The sequence below is a fragment of the Mastomys coucha genome, unplaced genomic scaffold, assembly GCF_008632895.1.
Source record: "Mastomys coucha isolate ucsf_1 unplaced genomic scaffold, UCSF_Mcou_1 pScaffold22, whole genome shotgun sequence".
In the NCBI taxonomy this organism is placed as follows: domain Eukaryota; kingdom Metazoa; phylum Chordata; class Mammalia; order Rodentia; family Muridae; genus Mastomys; species Mastomys coucha.
The window spans coordinates 168,192,779-168,202,149 of record NW_022196905.1 but is presented as its reverse complement, the minus strand read 5'-3'; positions in this window follow the sequence as shown (position 1 = coordinate 168,202,149).

Sequence of the window (9,371 nt, the reverse complement as noted above, 5' to 3'; positions counted from 1 at the left end):
CTATCTACTCATCCAGTCATTACAGACACCCATGGACTCCAAGACTTAGTATTATACTTGCCCCATTTTAAAGATGAGCAAATTAAAGCTAAGAAATTTTAAAGGAACTCACTATATACACATAAACAATGAACTCAAAGTACACAGGACTCACAAAACTCTGCTGGTGTCCTAAGTTGGTGGTGCCTTGCTATGGACACAGAGATCTAGGACCTCTGCCTCCTAAATTTGATTTCTAGTATATGCAGGCATGAACTGAATACTTGCATTGATTTGCTATAAGATAGCTTGGTGAACACAATGTAGAAATTTAATTTATTAATTTATAATGTGAACAGTATCTGATAAGTATATTGTTAACAGGCTGTGGAGGATCTATTGTAAAAAAAAAAAAGATCCAAATTCTAATCATTTTCTAGGTGGAGATGATATCAGAGCACATTGGTCGATAATAATCAGAACAGTTACAGACGTAATAGTGCATTGGTTACTTTTCTTACCATTATGACAAAATACTTGACCATAGGCAATTTAAGCAAGGAAGAGTTTATTTTGGCTCCCAATTGAAGATACAGTCCATCATGGTGGGGAAGCAGGTGGTCATGCTGTATTAGCACAGAGAGAGAGAGAGTTAGAGAGACAGAGAGAGAGAGAGAGAGAGAGAGAGAGAGAGAGAGAGAGAGAGAGAGAGAGAGAGAGAGAGAGAGAGAGAGAGAGGATAACCACTGATATTCAGCTAGCTTTCTCCTTTTTGTTTAGTCTAGAATTCCAGTCCATGGAATAGTGTGATCCATGCTGAAGATGGGTCCTCTCCTCTCAGTTAAACCTTTCTAGAAATCTTCATACAAAACACACTGAAGTATCTTTTGATGACACCTATAAATCCCTGTCAAGCTGACTTGAGAATAGTCATTACAAACTCACTCCTTGTTGACTTGACAACCAAACACATCGGTTTAAACCACACTGTTCCACCCATGGCATGTGAGTTCTCATGTTCCTCTCATAGTGTTCAGCAGTCCCAAGACCCTTCACATGTGTCTTTTCTGAGACTCAGATGACTTCTTTATACTTCCAACATGCAATGGCAACAGTAAACATTTACAATCTAAAAAGGAAGAGTAGAGCAAATACAATAAGGAACGATCAGACCAAAGCAAGACCGAAACCCAGAATGGCCAACACTAGGTCCTGCAGCTTTGTGTCTGGGGCTCATGCTGGAATAATCTGGATTCTGGCGACCTTGACAGCTTTTCCTTTCCAGGTGTGCCACACAGCACACCATCAGCACAACATCTCTCTGGGGCTCACTCTACAAAGTGCCTTCAGCGTTCCTCAGCAGATAGCACCACACATGTGTACAGCTCTGAACAGGGTTCTGGCCCTGTGCTGGGCACAGTTGAGAATGGTGAGGTCACTGAACTCCAGTCTCTGCTTTTAAAGTGATTACAGCTTGTTGAGGATGTGAAAGAGCTGGGAGTTACAGGACTGTAGGGTGGTGGCTGTCATAGACAGAACGGAGTGTCTGGGGGAACTTGGAGAGTGCCATTTATTTGGTGGCTTAGAATGGGATCTAGAAGAATAAAATCTCAAGGTTTGTTTGGAAAGAGGCTAGAAGGAGATTCTGAGACTTAGGGTAGACAAACCCAGCAGTGTTATTTTGTGTCTTAGAATTAGGGCAGACTTGGGGGGTCCCTGTCTGAAGACTGGCAGAAATGAAATCTGGATAGTAGTCTTCCATGACAAGTGTCCCCCACAGGCTGATGCGTGGAAGGGTTAGTGGCCAGGGTTATGCTATTGAAGGACAGTGGAATCTTTAAGAAGCAAAGCCTATCAGAAAGTCTTTAGGTCATCGGGGACACACTCTTGAAGGGGACTGTGTGCCCATCCTTATTTTCTTTGCATCCTGCCTATGAGGCAAGCAGCTTTTATTCACCATGTACTTCCACCAGGTGGGCTGCTTCACATAGACAGAAAGCAATGGGGCTAATCAGTCATGGATAGGAAACTCAACAAAACTCATTAACTCTGAGCCAGCTAAAGCCTTTCCTTAAATATTTATTTTTATCATTTTTAATTTTGTATATATGTGTATGTCTCTGTCTCTCTGTCTTTCTCTCATCTATGTGTGTGTATGTGTGAGTGAGCATGTGTATGTGTATGTGTGAGTGAGTGAGTGAGTGTGTGTGTGTGTGTGTGTGTGTGTGTGTGTGTGTGTGTGTGTGAGTGTAGTGCCTGTGGATGCCAGAAGAGGGTGTCAGATCCTTTGGCATGAGAGTTTCAGGTAGTTGTGGGTGCTGAGACTCAAACTCTCATTCCCTAGAAGAACAGACAGGCTCTTAACTCCTGAGCCATCTCTTTAACCTCAAGCCTTTTAGAAGTTAAGTATCTCAGGTATTTTGTTAGATTGATGGAAAGTGATTAGCACTCACACCAAGAATTTATAGCTTCTTATAGATGCAGAGAAGAGGGATAGATAGGAAAGGATCACACAGAGAGTAAGTTCCTGTCCTTGACCTCAATAAGCTCCGAGGAGGATGAAAGGAAAGTGCAGATTTGGAGGGATAGGGCATCCATTGCCAATCTGTTGCTGTTGTTGTTGTTGTTGTTAAATGTTAGTTTAGAAGTAGGATATCTGACATGTAGCCAGTGCTCATCTACCACCTGTTGATTATTCATATAAATTCATATGCATGTATTCAATCATGTTCATATAATACAGAAATGGATCCATGATCTTGAAGGTGAATACAAAGTAGGCTCAGGTTGCATGACTAAGAAGGTGAGGGCTGAGATGAAGAGGCCACTGGGTGATAGCTTGGCACATATCAGGGTGGACCCAGGAGAGGGGCCATCTGCAGTGTTCTTGGCTGCCTGCCCTTCACGTCTCCTTCCTCCATCCCCTCCCCTTCTTGTCCCAGTGGCCAGGGACTGAAAATCAGCCAGAGCAGCACTGGAGGAGCTCTGCAGACGAGATTAAAAGCAAATCAAAGAAGAAAAATTGTGGCTCAGTTTATGTCTTCCTAATTAAAACCCCGCCAGTCTCCCTTCTTTTTCTTTCCAGCTAATGTTACACTAACGAGCTGAGTTTAGTGGCATTTATGTAGATAAAAGTCCCAATGATTGATCTCAATGGCTTGTTAAAATTAGTTTCAGTCCACCATATTGATTTAATTCCATTGCTTGAAAGTGCTAATTAATAATGATAATAAAAGTGTCTTGGCCCATTATTATCAGTGGGCAGGCGGGGCTGCAGCGGATGGGTGGGTGGGGGAGACTCTAGATTTAGTGTCACTTATTCTGTCTCAGGGTGGCCTTTGAAAGCTGGCGGAGGGGACAGGAGATTGGAGATGGGGGTGGATTCCTTGTTCAGATGCAAGAGGTCCTGGTGGCTGTGTTTGGGGCTGTACCCTAAGGGACTGTGGGCATGAATGTTAGTGGAGGACACTCCACTCCCTCTAGGGTTGTAAGGGGGACTGGAATCTGAGTAGTTCTTTAAGGAGGTTAACTCTGTGGGGTAGGCAGGGTCGAGAGCACATTGTTGGGGTCACTGGTAAGTAGCAAAGACCAGACTAGACTAGAGAAACTGAGCCATAAGCTGGGTCATATAGACTCCATTCTGCAGGGAAAGTCAAGATGGAGCTAGTTCTGGCAAGAAGAGCAAGTGCTCAAGGGTCCAGTGGATGGGGAGGAGGCAGCACTGTAGAGAACCTATGGAATGAGCCCACTGGGTCAATGAGGGGAAGAGTAGCTTCTTCAATGTCACCCAATTTATTTAACTTTAATGGTGTCTCCTTACCTGAGAGAAAGCTTTGTGCTCTTGGGGAGATTTCTGTCAGCTTCTGGGATATACATCACTGAGAGCAAGGAAGTTCCAGGGAGGAAATAGTGCCTAGGAGACACTACTGTTCCAAGATGGTGCCAATGACCCTAGGTAGGAAATACCTACATGGGAAGACTGGCAAGACTGGGAAGCAAGGATGGAGGCCAGCTCTTCTCAATCCCAGATCTTTAGGACTCTCCAACAGAAGGCTTGCTAACCTGTCCCAGTGTCTGTCTGTCCCCTCCCCACACCCATGTGTGTACATACAAAATACAGCATGTGCCATACATTGCTCTAAGTTCAATCAACTGCATACGGTTTGCATTTTTGGAACAGCTGGAGACCTATAATTCTTTCTCTCATGAATCTAATAGCCATCCATGGATCACATATTCTTTTCTCAGAGAACCAGGAAAGCATGGGAGGGGATGGCCCAGGAAGAGTCCAGGGGATGTGGTGGAGAATGTGGGACAAGAGACAGGTTGAAGGCAGATAGCCTCACCAGAGAATGGTGAAGTGACCTTAGCCCTTGACTCTATAGGCTCTGATCAGCCAAGAGCCATTTCTGTGTAGCTATTTCCTATACTTCTTCTGAGCTTGTCTGGCAGGTAGAATTCTGTAATACAGCTGCCAGCTTGGGAAAACTGAGGACCACAGTCTTACATGAAGTATCCAAAAGGGTCCATCTGATGTACACATTCCTGGAGGTGTCCTTTAGTGAACGATATTATGAAATACCCTCCTTACTCCCTTAAAAAAATATTAACTGAAAATTCACACTATATAGTGCAAACTATATGTGATTTACTCTGCTGTTAACTCAAGCATAATTATATGCAATAATTATACTGTGAAGTTCTATATTAATTATAATCCATCCTCATTAAAGAATTAACTAAACCATGTGTAGCTGGTGAAGGGAATGAGTTAGGATGATTTACTTTGTATTTTTCTCCTGTTGGATTATGTATCTTCTCCTTCTATGTTAGTTAGCTTTCCACAGGTGTAGCAAATGTCTTGGGTAAATCAGCTTTTCAAAAAGCGAAGGATTGTTGTGGCTCTTTGCTTTGGTGTTTTGACTACTGTGGTTGCTTTCAGTCTGTGTTGAAGTAGTCTATCACAGTGGGAGTGGATAGTAGAGGAAAGTACTCCCATCATGCATTGTTGTTAGGAAGCAGAGAGAAATGTGAAGTAGTTGGGGTTCCATTATCACCTTCAAATACATTCTCCCTAGTGACTTGACTCTTTACTAGGTCTTCCAGCATCTCACACTACCAGCTGGGTACCCAACCTTCAAAATGTGGTCCTTGGAGATGGATGCCTATCCAAACCATGGCTTGTGTTTGACTTGGTTTGGGTTGAGATTTTGTATTCCTTGGATAAGGAACCTCATTTCTGCCTTATTTAATTCTCCAAAGTTTACTTTATCTTTGCTGCTGATGCTCTGTAGGAGGGGTGCTTGATCCAGTTTGATGGGCCAAGTGTAAACTGCCAGCTTTACTTAATATGGGCTTTCTGTTTGAATGCTCCTCTCTGCCTCCTCCCTGCCTGCTGCTCCTGGATTCATCATTTTGCCCCACAGTGTGAGGGGTTGAAAGCATCCGAGCTCAATTCATTTGGGGGAAAGCAATTTCCAGATTGAGTCCAAGCTTAGAATAGATTGCCTATGGTAAAAAATATGGGGATCCATATGCTTCCTTGTAACACTGTTAAGCGTGCTTCTTGCTGCAGCTCAGGAACATTACCATTAACTATTTCATGCACATTGACATGGGGTAACAGTGTATTTAAGCTGGAACATGGATCCTGGTATGGAGCTTGAAAGTAACTCGTTCATTTCTCTGTTGGTAGATAACCACCACTTATGTTTTTAGGGTCTAGAGCTCCCGGAGAAATGTTGGAAAACACAACACACAACATTCTGTCATCCTCCCCCCTCCCCACGCCTTCCTTTGCATATTGTCATTTTGCTCTGCTTTTTATTTGTGAAGTTTTCTCCTTCGCACCTTTTCTTCTCTTTAATCTTCCTGATAGATGTTGACACTTGACTGTGGGGTTGTCTTTGTTGACTGTAGGACAGAGAATCAGTGGGAGGAGCTGGAAGAGCATGTCCAAGAGAGACTGTATGCTGGAGCGGTACAAGTTTCTCCTGCTGAGACTCCTGACACTAGGAGATGCAGGTTGCACATGTCCTTTGTGACACAGCTTTGTGGTGGTTGGGTTAGTAAGGTTCCTGTGACTCCCACGTGCCATCTTGGGACAGGTTGTCATGGATTATCTCATCTGAAGGTTAGAGTACATTCCACTGAAGAGCTTGGCATGCGTGTCTCATAGCCTCGAGTCTGAGGTTAAGAATCTCTGACCAACAGCGTTTTAAGGGCACAGTGAGGACAATTATCTGGTGCTGGGAATGGCCACACTCAGGGCCAGCTTGTGCGGTTGTGGAACCATAAGTTCTCAGTGGGGGTTAGGGGAAAGCTTGGAAGGGGCAACGGGAGGGATTGATTTCAAGGTCACATCCACTGTGGTTCACTAATGTGGAAATTGTATTTGTTATTAGATCCATTTGGGGTACTTACTGGATGGGAAATTGGAGACGAAACACGAGGTCAGGAGTCTGGTAAATACCAACGGGGAGAAAGTATGAGTCCAGACAGCCAGTGCTCTGTAGCCAGAGAAGATGGGGAGGGGCCAGCTGCACAGCAGGGTCAACCTAAGTTGATGGCACAGAGTTACATGTAGGTGGGCAAGGATAATTGTCAGTTGAATCCCATTGGCCTCAGCAATGGGTGAAGCAAAAACCTTGAGGAAGCATTCAAGAAGGGGAGATAATTTAGCCTGGGACCCTATTTGGCTTTGGTTATGCAATATTCCTCCAATAATAATGTGTGTGCACAGTCTACACACACACACACACACACACACACACACACACACACACACCTCACCAAATAATGAATCCACCAAGCAACCTCAGAAACTCTTAATTGAGCTACACATACTCTCATTTCTAAACATATTTCTGCTCCCAGTAACAAGCTAAGACAGATACTATTAAGTATATTCTTGGAGTATCTGGGATGAAGAATAGAAAAGCACACCAAGCCTAAACTGGTTTTGGGTGCATGCACAGTAAGGCAATGTGTGTCCTGTAAGTGAACGTTTGAGGTAAATCCCCTATATATCATATTATATGTTTATTCATTATGGGAAGGGATATGAGAAGTGGGAAAAATGATTAAATCTCCTAATCTATCAATCAAAAATAGAGAACCACCCAAACCATGCCCCTCAGTAATCAGCCACTTTCATTTAGACTTCATAAAAGAGACCACAGCTTGCAGGCCGGGACCCTTGCTTATTTTTGCTGGCGTGGCCCACTTAGGATCTTGAAAGCATATGCCTCTACAGTCCTGTGTTGTCATTCTGCTGGGGATAGATTTGGCTTGATTCTCTTGCAAAGTGGTGTGAACTTTTGTTTTCAGTGTTTTGGATAAGAGGTCAAGAACCTGTAGAAGTATCCACTTATAACATTAGAATTGGAGGGGTATGGCTGATATTGTAACCCAGTTGGTTATGGACCCAGGAAAGGCCTCTATTATACTGGCTAGGTATAGTTAGATCATGAGAAGAATCTAAACAAGGTTAAGAAGTTATGTAGGTAGGAGAGAAGAGAAACCCAGTGCCCATCAACTGTGGCTATGCCAACAGGCAGGCAGTGGCATGCCATATTGCATACATATCTTCCCAGTCCCCACTTTAGTGACATTATATTGGTAGGTTGCTAACTTGAACCTTCCCACAACCAAGCGTATTCACACTACAGCAAGTGACAAAGACTGCAAACCATGGGCTTCCTCCTTGGAGTTTGACTGTTAAATATTCTCTGGCTCTTCACGTTTCTGGTAGCAGTATGGAATGTTGGTTGTACTTTATTCCGTGATACGATCTGGGACATAGAATAAACCTGAGCTCCCTAGGAGTCTGTGCTTCATGAGCTGGGGGAGGGAGATGCAGGAGGGAGAGAGGAGAGGAGGGGCTGGCACCAGACCCAGCACTGCCCCGAGTGTCACTGGAGGTGTGCTAACGAAGGCCGCTGAAAGAAGCCATCAGCAGTCCCACTTTTAGCCCTTTGGCCCCTTGCCTCACTCTGGTTGGACACTTGTCACAAGCTGTTGGAGAGTGAAAATGGATATGGACCTGTTGAAAAACAAATTGGCATGGCGTGTGATGAACGTCAACATTTCTGCCCTTCAGCCCAGTAAGTTCCTCATCTGGCTCTGCTCTGGGCACTGAAACCTGAACACCTGCACCACTCATCAGTGTACAAGGCGAAAGGTCAGTGGAGCTTTGCTTTTCCTTATCAAAAAATGGAAGTTAACTGAATGCAAACAGAATGGCTGAGGAATCTGGGACGCGTCTTCTTAGTGGTTCACTATGAAGCAATTTAAAGAATGTGAAGGAATTTTAGGAAAAATGTAGGCACACTTTCAATAAGAATTTGACATCAACCCCAGAATGGTGACACATGGCTTTAAGTCCAGCACTCTGGGGATGCAGGTGAGGCAGAGGCAGGTGGATCTCTATGAGTTAGAGGCCAGCTTGACCTACATAGCAAATGCCAGGCCAGCAAAGATTAAAAAGTAAGACCCTGACTCAAACATACATTGACTCAAACACATACACACACACACACACACACACACACACACACACTCACACACATGCACACACATGCACACACATGCATACACATTGTTATGGTTTGTCAGTGCTCAGCCCAGGGAGTGGCACTATTAGAAGGAGTAGCCCTGTTGGAGTAGGTGTGTCATTGTAGCTTTAAGACCCTCATCCTAGCTGCCTGGAAGCCAGTATCTGCTAGCAGCCTTCAGATGAAGATGTAGAACTCTCAGCTCCTCCTGCACCATGCCTGCCTGGATGCTGCCATGTTCCTGCTTGATGATAATGGACTGAACCTCTGAACCTGTAAGCCAGCCCCAATTAATTGTTTTCCTTTATAAGAGTTGCCTTGATCATGGTGTCTGTTCAGAGCAGTAAAACCCTAACACACACACACACACACATACACACAAACACACACACATGCACTCACTACACAAAGGGTCGTGGGCAGCATTTTTCTAAGTATGTGTTTATCCTATATGGGAAACATGTAGTATCTTGAAGAGTTTCCTATGCAATCACCACCAAGGTCCTGATTACCTGTGGCATCACCTATAGACAACACAGGAAGTTCTTAATCCCCAACATCTATCTCCATCCTAGAATAATAACATTCATTTTAAAGATGTTTTTATTTTTCTTTTATGTCTATGAGTGTTTTGTCTGCACTAGATGTGTATGCTACATGCATCCAGTGTCTATGGAAGCCATAAGAGGCTGCCAGATCCTCCAGAAAAGGAGTTACCAGCAGTTGTGAACTGCCATGTGGGTGCCTGGAACGCAGTACTGGTCAACTGCAAGAGCAGATGGTGCTCTTAATTACCTAGACTTCTCTTCAGCCCCCTTGTGCATTAATCTTCTATGG